We start from the raw sequence: 15,499 nt of genomic DNA on the forward strand, positions 1-15,499 counted from the left end.
CAACAGCACGTGTTCTCCCATCGCGTCCATCATAGAAACGACTCAGGGCCGCCGAAAAAGGCCTCATCAATCACTCATCCTCTCAAATCGACCTGAAAAGGTCGATTCTTGAGAGATTTAGTCGTTCCCTTTATCATTTCTTTCCTGTTTCCTCTGAGATTAGCGTTTTCAAGAATTCAAATTTTGATTTCTTGGAGCCAAATTTGGGCTATAAAAGGGAACATATTTGGTTCTCACGAGGGATCATCCGGAATATGTTATGAAGTTGTGTTCAAAATTCTAAGTGCAAGACAGTTGATCGATTGGAATATGTTATGAATCTGTGTTATTCTAAGCATTGTCGCATACATCATGTTCTAAAAATAAAAATCGAATATATCCATGTTAAGGAATATATTCATAGTTTGGTGTTAATTAACTGTAAAGTATGTCTTCATTTTTCTATCGTATTTTAGTATAAACTTGGCTCACGCAGGATCGAACTTGTCTTGATCAGCGATTAGCCTTATAGAGTAAAATGTCTTCTTGTTAATATGTTTTTCTCTTAGTTTTGGTTGAGAACTTTTAGGCTGTGATTATAGGGAGATACCCTTTTATTGAAACATCAAAGCGTGAATTAAATTGATTTGGCAGATTGTAAATTAAGTCTCTAGTTATTTGTTTTTTATTTTGAGAAGGCTCATTTACACTATTGTATATTTCCTCTTGTGAAACATAACATATATGACCTTCATATTTAATATTTTTCTGCAACTTTTCCTCTGTTTGTAGTTTGGCTAAGAGATTTAGACTTGAAAATGGACAATAATGAATGGATGCCTGCTTAAAACGTTCTCTTTTGTATACATATAAAGAGAATAAATATAAGTGAGGACTTATTGAAATCAATACACATTTGCTTAAGATTACCTACTTGTCCAAGTGTCTGAATATGGGCTAAATAAGAATGCCAATACTAGTTATCCTCTTCTACTTCCTTTTTTTGGGATTATCTTTGGATGCTTGTGTGTACTAAGATAAGAAATTGTTGTTTGTTAAGTCAACAAAATCGTTCATGATTACTCAAGCTTGAAATCTACCCATAACCTTAGAACCAAACGTTTTCATTTTTTTATTGGATACGACCAAATATGTAAAAGTAATGTAAACCAAATGGTAACCTCTAACCATCGACCAAAGGTTTGTGGTCACTCGTATGATAAATCCTGTAAGTTTTAATGTTCTATTGCTAGAATTCTATTTTTGTTGATCATGTAGTTTGATTTGCTTAAAATTGTGGTACATGTTCCTTAGGAATTTTGGCAAACAAGTTTTATGTAGTATGCTTAGTATGTGTTTAAAATTCGAGAAAGTATTGTATGATAATTTGTTTCTCATAGTTTTTTTTTTTTAAGGAAAAAAAGTTGCAACTTGTTCAAGTACATTTCATTATTTGTTTGTCATTCATGTTATGTTAAATATAAAATTTCTAATCTTTCTTTCTTCTTATGTTTCATGTACAACCGGAGGGCTTGAGTTTCTACTTTGGAACTCGTTATTGGCCTAAAAGGCCAACAACAATTAGGATCATCGCAACACTTGGAGTCTCATAAATAGGAGTCCAACGTTCTTTAGCCTCCCCTTTTATGATTTTAATTATATTGTTTTGATATGTTGACTAACCTTTACTTATGTCTACATAACTCTTAAGTTTTGATAGATTAAATTGTTTGCCCTTTTATTTTTGAAGATTATTTATGTGACCTAATGTTATTTACTAACAAGATTGAAGTTATACTATAAGCTCTTGGGCAACACTTTTAGAACAAAAAAAATGATAAAGATATTTCTTCTTGAAAATAGGTTAACTCATAGCATTTTTAGGCCTTTCAAAGTTTAGGAAAAGAAATTCATATCGACTTAGGCCTTCATGTTAAGAAAAACATATTATTTAAAAACTTCCAAAATGACTTTGAGATTAGTTTAAATGCTATAATAATTACCTTTTAGGAAACATATATATTTTTAGAAAATAAATAGGGAAGTAGACCTATATATTTCATTAACAAAATAAATATAACTATAGAATAAGTCCCAATAGTTAGGCTATTTTATATTCTTTAGATCTTTTTTTTTATCAAACTTGGACAGATGTCCATTTATTAACCAAAAAACTCCAGACTTGGGCTAAAGGAAGCCCAAGAAACACTTCACAAAACGGAAAGTACAAAAATGTTGCTAAAAAAATATTTTAATCTCTTCAATGCTATTTCTTGATTTTAGATATGCCAATAGGTCCAAAATACAAGGTACATACATATATATGTCATGCACATAAGAGGTATCAATTCTATATTTTATATTTATTTTCTCTACACATGACCTATTATTTTGTTATACTTTATATTATTTTTCTCATATCCACTATCATCTTTACGAATATTATTTATTTTTATAATTTATCAATCCCTACACTTTCACATACATATTATTTTACCATATATAACCTATCGTCAACTTATCCCTACATGTAAATTAAACAATAAATTTCATAAGTTTTAAACAATTTACATATATATACTATACTTTAAAATAAATATATTCAAGATCACAAACTTTGTATAATATTTTTAACATTTAGTATCATTATTATTTATTTTATTTATTTTATTCATTTTTTTTGGGAAACTCTATTTTACATATTTTCATTCAAATTATATACCACACATACTATTATATACTTATTCCGACTATTATCTTATTTTTTACGTCTTAATTTTATATAAATAAAAATGACAAATTTCCATATCCTTTAGACTCAACATTTATATATTTTGGATAAACTTACATAAGACACATCCATATTTTCGAACATATAAAATTGTCGTATATTTTAAGTCCATATATTTATTTACTTATTTATTTTACTGTAGGATAAATATACTACTAGTAATTTTATTTTATAGATGTATATATGTAATACCTTGTATTTACCCCTTTTTTTAATTAATTTTAAATTTTAAAGAAAATAAATTGAATAAATTTTCCTAATTATTTTTCCTAAATTGAGTTTAAGGACTATCTTCTGATAGACTCTAAGGGATGCTTAATACCTTCCCCTCGAGTAACCAAAACCCTTACTCAAAATCTCACTGGTTTCGCAGATTAAAACAGAGTTTACATTCATATATTTAAAAAATGGTTTTCCTAATATTTTCCTTAAAATTTAGGTGGCGACTCTAAAACAAAACAATTTTTCCAAAAATCAGAGTGGCATATTATGTTGTGAATTGTTTCGGCTAGTTCGAAATAGGGATGCGACATGCGTAAGAAGACACCCTAGCCCAACTCTTGAAGCATCACAATAAACCACAAATCCATCAGATCCTTTTGGTAAAGTCAACACCGGAGCAAATGTAAGCCTATCTTTCAATTCTTGAAAACTCATTTCACACGCTTCAGACCATGTGAACTTAACCTTTTTTTGGGTCAGTGCCATCAATGGAAACGCAATCAAGGAAAATCCTTCAACAAACATTTTATAGTAACTAGCCAAACCCAAGAAACTTCGAATATCCGAAGGGGATAAAGATCTAGGCCAACTCTTAACCACATTTTTTTTCTTAGGATCTACCTCAATACCTTTAGCGGAAACAATGTGACCAAGAAAAGCCACGGATCTCAACCAAAACACATATTTGCTAAATTTTGCAAAGAGTTGTTGGTCCTTGAGAACTTGCAATACAATCCTCAAATGATCGGTATGATCATCCTCACTCCTTGAGTAAATCAAGATATCATCAATAAACACAATCACAAACATATCAAGATATTGTCTATACACCCTATTAATCAAATCCATAAGTGCGGCCGGAGCATTATTCAAGCCAAAGGACATGACCAAAATCTCATAATTATCATACCATGTTTGAAATTCCATCATCGGAATGTCATCTTCCTTCACCCTCAATTGGTGGTAACTCGACCGAAGTTCAATCTTAGAGAAGTAACTTGTTCCTTGTAGTTGATCGAACAAATCATCTATCTATGGAAGAGGATATTTGTTCTTAACGGCAACCTTGTTCAATTACCAATAGTTGATACACATACGAAGCGAATTATTTTTCTTTCGAACAAACAAGACTGGAGCACCCATTGAGAGATACTCGGTAAGGTGAAACCCTTATCCAACAAATCTTTCAATTGCTCATTTAACTCATTGAGTTCTTCTGGGGCCATATGATAAGGAGAAATAGAGATAGGTTGCGTACCTGGAAGAAGGTCAATGCCGATGTCTATTTCCCTTTTGGGGGGAACATTTGGTAAATCATCAGGAAAAACTAACATAAATTCATTAACAATGTGGACCAACTCAAGGAATTTTTTGATCTAGGGTTCTATGAGAGGGCCCTACAAGACGTAGAAGTTTCCACCCGTAGGACGGGTTTTGTGATTTTTTATTAAAGTATTGGTATCCACTACCTTGTGCTATGGACGACCAGGATAGTTTGTAAAGGTTTATATGGACCATAGGTCGATACGTAGAAGCTATCTGGCAATTTTTATTTAGGGTTATTTGGGTCATTTTCTACCATTTTAACACTTAAACTACGTCGTTTTAGAATATTCTAAGGATGACAACTACTTTGACTCTTCGAATCTACCTAATTTCCTCTCATTCACTCAAAACCATCAAAATCCCCCCAAATGTCTTTTCCTCCAAATTTTCTCCAAAGCTCTCAAGGAAGCTCCGGCTTTCTTTTGCAATTCTAGGACTTTGATTACCCAAGGTATGTGAGAACATTAATGGATCATTTTCCATCCATTAAGTCCCAAAGATTTATTTTCTTATGGGTGGGTTGAACATTATACATAGGGTATGTAGGTTGTTGATAAGATTAAGGAGGTGTTTGATAGAGAGATATTTGATATGGTGCAATAGGTGCATGATATGGGAAAGTTTGGTATAAAGAGGGTGTTTGATATTGAGGAGATGGAGGATATAGTGCTATTTGATATGAGGGTGTTATACAATTTGGAGATTTTAGGGTGGAATTTTGTGGGTTTAGAGTAGGATATGTAGGTTCAGAGGTATATGTTTGATATTGGGGTGGACATGGGTAATTTGGAAGCTGGATATGAATAGAGTTCAATTGATTGTGAGGATGAGAAGTAGGATGGATTGGTAGAGAATGATTTTAGAGAGTGGTCTGGTTCATAGTGGTATAGTTATCTATGTTTTCCCTAAAATGAGTGTTGAGAGATATTATTTAGCTCGATTGCGCATACTAGCCATTTCTTATTCTAATGTCATGGTTTTCTGGTTCATCCATAAAACTAGCTCATTGGAAGTATGTTCTCCTTGAGAAGTCTCAACCTTTTTTGTAATACTATTGTTATCAATTAGTTTTTCCTTTCCTTTGTGATTCGAAATTGAAAAAGGAAGAGCCCTTTTTTTATCATATGTGGTATGCCATAGTGCATAGATCAATCCTTGGGGGAGGGGAAAACAAAATCAATAGAAAAATCTTGCTCGGAGAGTAAAGCATTATCATAATAATAAAAATGTTGTTTCACTAAATAAATGTTCTAAATGCAATGGACCTCATTGAGCCAGAATTAGGCCTAAGAAGACAAATAAGTAATTCATGATAGTTAATTCAAACCATATTTTGTCATTTATTGAAGTTTAGAATTAGAATTAAAAGGAAAACAAACCATTCAATTTATTAAATTAAAGATAATAGATTTATTGGAATGAAAAATCAAGAAAAACAGAAAAATAAAAACAAAGGAAAAATGAGATGACAAGGGGGAAATCCTAAAGTTCATGTAACGACCCTAAAAATGAACTAGTGAAATTAGAGCATAACGTGTGTTCGTATTGAGTTTTGATAATGTTTGATGTTGTGTCGATTCATGGTTGAGCAATTTAGGGGTTAAACGTCCGGGTACGACTCCACAAGGACAACCCAAGGGGTCCTTGAGGAGGACCTCAACACTGCCCAAAAGTTGTCAAAAACAACTTTGTTCACGGAGGCATATCACGCCCCGTAGACCAGTCCACGCCTCATAGGTCTTGGGTGTGGGTTAGGACTTAGCCTAGGAAGGCTTGGCCTTCAATTGCAAGCCACAGCCCCAAACCACGGACCACCAGGACAGTCCGTGAGTGGTGGGCGTGAGTCAAAGGCTAAAATGCTATCAAGAAGTCAGCCAAGGTAAGTGAGGGTCAACTTCAAATGGTCATATCTCATAGCTCAAAACGAATTAGGTGGTCCATTACCTATCTAATTAAATATCTCTGAGTCCTCTCTCCAATGCCACTGATTTTGCCTAATTCCGATCTCGGAGTAAAAAGTTATGGCCGAAATAGTGAAGCACTGTCAGTCTCAGGTCCAATCGACTGACCCAAACTACGGACGGTAGATCAAACTGTAACACCCCGAAAATTCTATGACTTAAGTTAGAGCCTCACCTTATGAATAATGACTTAAAAATATTTAAAATGATGTTTATAAACCTAAACTAATGTAATTGACTTGGTTTGGAAGAGTAAAAGTCTAAACATCAAGAAACGACCACGACGTCCGAAAACTAGAGAAGAATGTGTTCTAGTGTCCTTAGGTTTTGGGCAGGTTTGGGAGTGTCGTATGATGGTATAATCTGGTGAAAAGGTTTAAAATAGGTAAATATATGCTCCTAGGGTCAAAACGTTCGAATATGACTCCCCAGGACCACGCTAAGGGTCCCCAAGGAGGACCCCAACCTTGGCCAAGCAAGCTGCCAAGGCAGCTTGCAAGTTGTGCATAGAGGAAATGAGGGCGCGTCGCGCACTTGCTCCCCCAAGGAGCAAAAATTCAGTTCGTGACGCGGTCGTGTCGCGGACTCTTCTGTCTCGAAATTTAATTCCAAATATCTTCAGGGAACAGCTCCGCGTTGCGGACTTGTTCCGCAACGAAAATGCAGAAATTCAGAAATCTAGTTTTACTTCATTAAAGAGTCCATTTAAGTGAGGGGTATTAAGGTACTTTAGGGGACGTGTATATAATGATTTTTAAGTCAATTTACCTTACTTTTATCACTCAAACACAAAACCCCAAAGATCTAAACCTAAAGTTCCTCCTTCTCTCTACTCTCTCTCTCTTCTCAAGAACTCCATTGAAGAAGATTGGAGCTTCAAGAAGAAGAACTCTCCAAGGTTTCAACTCGGATTTTCATGGTTAATTCGTCAATAAGGTGTGGTTGCTTATCACTCTTGGGATTCCTTTCCCCAAGAGGCCCGTTCAATATGAATTTCAAAATCTCCAATTTCTAGGTTTCAATCCAAAAACGTGAGTCTTCTTTCTAAAGTAAAATTGATGTTATAAACTGACTTTGATTGATGTTATATGAACAATTATGGATGAATTAATGTTGTATTGGTGGTTCCTTGAAGAATTCCCCATGAGACCCATTTTTCTCCTTCTTTTCCTAATTCTAACCCTAGTTTGTGTTGGATATTGATTGAAGGTTATGAATTGAATGTGATGTTATGTAATTCATGTTTGTATGATGATTCTACCCTAGGATATGTATAATTTCTATGAAATTAGGGTTGAGTCTTTGAATGAAGCCTTGAAGGCTATGAATGGAATGTGTCAATTGCATCTATTGATGTTGATTATGTTATTACTTCATGAATTACCTTGTATTAAGTATTGGTTAGGAATTGCTTGGTAATTGAAGTATGGATATCCCACGAAGGGCAAGAAGGTATGAAGGTTGGTTCTTCTTTGAACTCAAGTATGAAAGGTGAATTACTTAAATTGTAATGATGCTATACCTAATGTGTTATTGTGGTGTTGATGACCTAGTTTACTCATCCTTAACCCTCTACACTTGAATTAGCTATGAAGTGTGTATGTATATTATGGTATGATTGCTATATGATTGAAAGGTAGTTCTCATGATTGTAGTGTAATGTAAAGTGAAAGGTTTACTCACTTGCTAAGTGTCTCTAAAGTGAAAGGATTGTTACTCACTTATGAACACAAATGAGCTATTATGGTAGGATGTCTACATAAGAGTCTAGTAAAGGCTAATGTGAACTTATGTGATGACTAAAGATGATTACTAAAGGGAATTAGATGCTTAGCACCGAAAGGGCATGTAAATGAGATGGGGGTCTCATGTTTAGTAAGTCCGGCTCCCCACATGGGTTTCCTCACATTTAGCAAGTATGGATTACCTACGGTATGTGTTGTCTCATGAGATGGAAATCCCCACGTTTAGTAAGTTAGGGTTTCTAGAAGCAATCTCCTTGACCCTTAACTATGTGCCCACATAGGACTCTAGCTTAGTGGATCCACCTAGATAGCTATGTACGAATGGTTACACCTTAGGCAAGTGTTGACCCTCTCTTTTCGGTGTGGGAGTAGAACACCGAATTCCATGTAGCTCTCATGGTCTATGTCGGTTATTGCAATATTTCCCTAATGTAAAAGTAAATGAAGGTATGAAAGGTGTGAACTCTTACTAGGGCTTTCTTAAGGGTTTCTACATAGTGTAAGAGAGGGTATGTGACTTCTCTTGCACATTGCACTTGTGGGATCCTAAGGGATGGTTGTAGTAGTGTTCTCTTATGATTATGATTATTATGACTTATGTATGTTGAAGCTATGTAATGTATGATCATTATGAATGTGGTAAGTTATGATGAAATATGATCTTATGAATGTATGCATGAAGTAGGTTGTTTACTGTGATACTTGGCTTTGAATAGGGTTATGGGATTCTATTCTTTCCATTGCACTAGTATTGCTTGGGTTGTCTACATGTTGGGATGATATTATGTTGGTTTGGACTATGATACGTAATTTGTGTGCATATTGGATTTACTTGGCAAAAAGCATGTTTTGAATAGAATGTCCTTTTATGCATGTGTCAATGGTTCTTATGCATAGTAGCCATACTTAGTACGTGTGTTGTACTAACCCATATTTTCTCCCCTTTCCCAAACATTTAGGTCCGGGCCGTTGAGGATTCAAGCTTACTTCTCAAGACACTTGGAGTTGCTTCCCTAAGTTGGTGAGTCCTCAAGTCAGAGGACAAGACCCTATGATCTAGCTTCTATGTTTAGTTGTTTGCTTATGTTGAAAGACATTGTTGTACTTCCTATTTGCAAGACTTCTTATTGATGTAAGGGTTAAGTCCTATTTTTGATACTTTTATGTCTAGATGGTGCATTGCGACGAAGTTAAATTCTATTTTTCATATATGAAGTGAAGTTGAACTTCCAAAGTAAGAGTTTTAAATTTTTCGTGATTTTATTCTATGATACATGTTATAATGAATGCTAAGGGCTTGTATAAGACCTCTTCGAGGTCGAATACGCCGGTAACGACTAGGGGGTGCTCTCGGGTCGTTACACAAACGGCGGTCTGTAGATTGGGGTTTGTCGATGCTGCCAGTTTTTGACATTTTAATTTTAAGTTGGGGCTTTGAGAATTAATTAGTTAATAAATTAAGGTCTTAAGGGGTCGGTTAGGAGTTAATTAAATGACTTATATAAGTTTAATTAGTCCCTAAAACTAAGTCTTTAACTCACCTCAAGTCAAGACCCTAAATAAAATAGAATTTCCCTCACCTCTCAAATATTTCTCTCTAACTCAAGGAAGAAAAAGGAGTGGGAGCTAGGGTTTTGGATTCAAGGCTTTCTTCATCAAATTTCTTGGGAGATCTTAGCAAAGGTATGGTGATCCTTCATCTATGGTTAGCTTTCACCCTAGAGCCAATTTCAAAGTAATCTTTTAAAGATTTCAAGTTCATGAAAACCTAGGGTTTTACTCAATCTCATGGGTTCTTTCACCAAATGGTTTTAAAAGGCTTCTAATGGCATATTATTATTATATTGTTGTTTTATTGATGATTTAAGATGAAAATACTCCATGAAACCATGATTTCTCTCTATTCCTAGTTATTGCTTTTATGAAGTGGGTTGCTTGATAATGAATGTATATGAATAGAACTTGTTAAATGGCTTTAGATTGTTGAAGTATGTCATTAATCATGCTTATTTTATGATGCATTGTTGGTGTATTGGTATGTGAGGGTTATGGCCTTAAAGGCAAGATATGAGAAGCTACTTGTTGATTTAGAATTGTTTACTTGATATTGATCCACTTGAAAGGTGGAGGTGTTTACCTATTATGTACATTGTGACCATGGCCTTGAAGGCATAGTATGAGAAATTGAAGTGTTATCATGACACTGTATGAATGGGAATTCAATGGAGCTAAATGAGATCGTGTTATGACTGTAAATGTGTTATTATTGAAAGGCTCTTTCTCAATTTGACACTCATGAATGTTGATGATAGAATATGAAGGATTCTTCAATATATTGTATGTTTCGAATTGGTAAAGCTTGTACATCCTAAAAATGATTATATTGTTGGTTGTTGAATCCTTGGATCGGTAGGCTAGTAGCACCCTTCCACTCATCATAATAATGAACTTTGGAATCGGTAGGCTTATGGCACCCTTCCATTAATGATGGTAATGAACCTTGAAATCGGTAGGCTTATGGCATCCTTCCATGAAGGTTAATAATGAGACTTGAATCGGTAGGCCTATGGCACCCTTTCAAGAGGAGTTAATGAGCTTTCCTAAATGAACCTTGAATCAGTAGGCTTAAGGCACCCTTTCATGTGTTAATGAATGAATTGGAGTCGGTAGGCCAATGGCACCCCTCATATGTGATAATGTCAAGGTAACGAACTATTCTATGGGAATGTAGGCTAAGCACCGAGTGGATTTGGTTAGATGGAAACTCCCCCAATGGTTAGGCATGAGTTTCAATGATCGTCTACCTTATCCCATAAACTATGTGCCCGCATAGGTAGCTAGTGGATCCATTAAGCTATATGTACCGGTCTTCCTTAGGCAAGTAGACCACCTCTTTACGGTGTGAGGACTTATGACACCGGATTCTATGACAAGCTCTCATGGTCTATGTCGGTTAAACGCTTACTTCCCATCATGTGAGATTTCATTATGGTTTCTTGATAGGTTCTACAAAGTGTATGTAGTAGTATGGGATGCTACCTATACATTGCACGAGTAGGCTTGGAGAGGCTCATAGTGAGTTTATCTAAATCCTAATGACTGTGACATGAATGTGCCCTAAATGAGGTTATTAAAGAATGTTGGCTCTTAAATGCTTAATATGATATGCATGCTATACTTGGGTTATATTATGAGTTATTTTCCCTTTTCATGTCTTTTAAATGATATATATCTTATGTATGAATATTGTGCAAAGGTGAAAAGAAAGGAATGGTGAGTTTACTTTAGGTGACCTAAATGTGGTGCCCTAGTATGGATGGTGGTATGGGACGTTATCCATACATTGCACAAGGTATAACATAAGGGTTGCTTGAGGTGAAGGTCCAAGGTAAAGGTAAAGGTTTTCATGTTGATATTGTTAAAGTGTGATGTTTTGACTTACATGATGATTATACTTGTCTTGTATGTCTTTTATGTCTTTTATGCAGTTGTTCATGATATTTCAAAAAGTGGCATAATGCATGGTTTCTAACCAAAATGTCCCTTTTAAATCATGTGTTGCATGGTCATCATACTTAGTACATTTATGTGTACTAACCCATATGCTTCATGTTTTTACTACAAGTGTATGTTCCGGCAAGTGATTCCTCCTAACTAGTTTGAAGTGTTGGATTGCCTTCCTCCAAGACTTGGTATGTCCTCATGGATTCGAGGACAAGACTTTTAAGTTTCTTTTGTTCATGTAATAGACACTTTTAGTTATTGTTTCAATTGTAAAGGGTTGTGTCCCTACTTATGTTTTGAGATTGTGTCTAAGATGGCCATGTGAGACTTAGACTTCCGCTGTGTCTTTTTAAAGTTGTTTTAATGAAGTTGAATGTTTGGATTTAAATAAGTTTTAATTCCGCACTATGTTTATTACCTACGCAATGAATGAATGCTATGAGGTTTGTATAGGACCCCTTCGGGGTCGAGTACGCCGGTTACGACTAGGGGGTGCTCTCGGGTCGTGACAGTTCAATACCCATATGTCACTGATTCTCAAAGCTTGGAGCAATTTGCCTTTTCATCTTTGGAGTGATATTGTAGGAACGATTTAACATGTAGTGTGCCCAAGCAGTTTTCTTCTCATCTTAAACCCTTGATGTCCTTCTCTACTACAATCCACACTCTCAGTCTCTTATAGAATCCACACATAATACTCAAGCGTGCAAAAGACTTATTCATTACAAACACTCATAGTCATTAACTTTTCCCACTTTTGTTGTATGTGGTGAATTTTTGGGATCTTTGTCCCAAAATCATATTCATATTTACCCATGTTTGACCACATTGGAATGAATCGGGTTCACTTAAACTGACGAAACATTCATAGAGTAGCATACGGTTGGAGACCCTCTAGGCCAATGAGCTCGATCTAGTGAAGCTCATGACCTCTTATAAGAGCACCGAGGGAGGACAACCAAAATTACATTCATTGGATGCGATAATCAAAAAGTTTCTTCATGAATGCCAATCTTCAGCTCCTACGGGTTCAATAAATTTAGCCATTCTTCGTGAATGTGAAATAATTTTGCCGCCAACTCTGGTGAGAATGTTTGTCATGTTGGGCCGCTTGTTAAAGTGTTCTATGACCCAAAGTTGAAGCAAAAAGTTGCATTCCTCAAAAAATCTCTTTCATTTAGCACATTTGGATAGAGCCCTCAACATTTATGTCAATATCATTGGCACCAAGGTTACCTCAATGTTGCAACCTCCTGGGGCTAAAACTTGGACCACGAAGCTTAAGCATGTATCAATTTTTTCATTTTCTTTAGGAAAAACAAATGTTCCCAACAATGCGATGACAAAAACGTTCAAACCCTTCTTCTCCCACTTTTCAATCGAGCACGAAATTTTTTGTTGAATGTTTTATAGTTGTCCTTGCAATTAAAGATTTCATACAAAAATCCAAATATGCCAATATGACATTCTTTTTTAATCCTAGAGAACTTAAGAACTTGTTTTCATATTGTCTGTGAGATACAATAATGCTCTTCTCACGGTATTGCAAATCAATGAACCCACCAGTTTCCTCTATGGTGGGTGATAACTCAAAATCGCGAAATCGAAATACCACTCTTATAGGATCCCAGAACTTTATCAAAGCTTTGATCAGGTATCGATCAGGGGCAACATAAATGAGCAATGTTAAGAAACTCAATAGTTGACGAACCTCCCTAGCATGATCATGTTTAATATTCTCCCACCATTTGTTAAGCTTATGTGACACTTCCACCACCATTCGAGTATTGACAAAATTTGGTGAAGCCATTGTGAATATGCAAATAAAACAACAAAAATCTAATTTATCATGATCACATTGACACATAATTATGCATTTGTCTAGTGGGTGTCGGAACCCTTGAGACAATAAGACGACGTCTAATAATGTGGATTGACACCAAGGGTCAAACCACCTAAGCCTGGTGCATGCTTGACCTAATTATAAGGTGGATATAGCATGATCTCAAGTTTCTAAGAATTGGATAGATACAGATGAAAGATATTCTTATTCGAGAAGGTACATGGTTCCATAGTAGAAAAACTATGCGCTCCACCATGTGTATGACAACTCTCTAAAATGGAGTTTTTGAAAAGAATTTGTGACAAACCTAAAGTCCCAACATCACGTATGTATTGATTGAAAGTGAGACTTTCATGAACGAAATGTCAGTTATGAAAAACAGTTACAACTAGCATATAGATAAAAAAAAAAAAACACAGAGGCAATTTAAGGGAAGTTATAAATAAATAACTGCGATAAAATAATGCAGGTATCATAAATTAATGGAAAAAATAGCATTAATGTCTGACCATCACAAAATGAAGAGGTTAAGACATGTACTTCATCCGTCCACTTTTAATTGTCGTGGTTTCCTTTTTAGATTCAAACTATAAGAACTTTGACTAATATTTTACAATGTATTTTTCATCATTTTGATAAGCAAGAAATTACAATTTATAGTACTTTTAGTATAATTTTTAGATATCTAAATTTTTCTTTAAAATATCGAATTAATCATATATTTATATAAAAGAGAACCCTGAGCCCACCTAGGTGGCGCCACCACAAACCATAATTTCCTTTTAATTTATTTATTTCCAAAACTAGCCTTCTCCATTTATGAAAAGTCGTGACTTTTATGAAGAGTTGTGACTTTTATGAAAAATTATGACTTTTATTAAAGGTTGTGACCTTTCCGAAGAATTGTAACTTTTCCAAAGAGTTGTGACCTTTCCAATAAGGCACAATAATGATTTGTTCACACTACTCTTTGTTGTCTATAAATAGAGAAATTTACTGCCACTATTAATTGTAGGTTTTTTTCACTCTAGGGTAGTCGAATTCAAATTTATTAATTAAGCTTTTTATGAAGTTTGTTTCATTCTTCAAAGTTTTCTTCCTCCTTTTTCATGGAGCTTAATCTTTACTTTAAGTCATAGTGATTCATGTAACTATGACATTTTCTTTTTGCTATTTTATTGACTTTTTTTAACTCTGTTTAAAATTTCAGTAAGGTTGATTGAAAATTGATCGTCTCTTTTGTCCCTTTCTACATGTATCTTCATATAAACAAAGAAAATTGATTTCCATTACAATACAACATTACTACTGTTGCACCTCTCAGTCCACAATAGATAACGCTGCTGAAATGGTTGAATTCATTACATTTGGTTCTTTAGTAAACAAAACTTTTATTTCTGCCACTATTATTTGTAGGTTTTTTTCCGCTATAGGAGAGTTGAATTCAAATACATGAATTAAGCTTCTTATGAAGTGTTTTTCATTCCTCAAAATTTTCTTCCTCCTATTTCATGAAACTTAATTTTTTACTGTCAGTTATAGTGATTCATGTATCTATTGCAATTTCTTTTTGTTATTTTGGTGACTTTTTTTGAACTATGTTAAAAATTTAGTGAGGATGTTTGAAAATTATCTTTTCTTTTGTCCCTTTTTACAGGTTTCTTCATATACTTTTTGGGAAAATTGCTTGTGGGTTGGCCCCCAAGGCCTAGCTCAAGTGGCAAAAGGTGGAGGATTTGTGGCTTAGGTCGCAGGTTCAAGCCCCACACCATGCAAAACGAAGCTCAGTATTTAAGTGGAGAAGGGTAGAGGGGCGTGCCCATTATCCACCGAGTTTAGAAAGCTGTGATTGGTCCAAAGAGCGGGTCACAGACAGATTTCTCGGTTATCAAAAAAAAAAAATTGCTTGTGGGTTGTGCTATATTTTATAGCACACAACAACAAATATGTGATAACTAATACGGAATCAATGATGAAGTTTGTTATAAGAACCAAAAGGATTGCTCTCTTGCTTGCCACAATTAGTATATTATTTTGATTGTTTTTTCTTAGGTAGAAACATTTTATATGTCATTGCACTCTTCCTAGAATATTACTATAGAGACAATTAGTACACTTCTTTTAACGC

Source organism: Solanum verrucosum, unplaced genomic scaffold, assembly GCF_900185275.1.
Source record: "Solanum verrucosum unplaced genomic scaffold, falcon-dt-bn FXZP01000078.1, whole genome shotgun sequence".
Taxonomy (NCBI): Eukaryota; Viridiplantae; Streptophyta; class Magnoliopsida; order Solanales; family Solanaceae; genus Solanum; species Solanum verrucosum.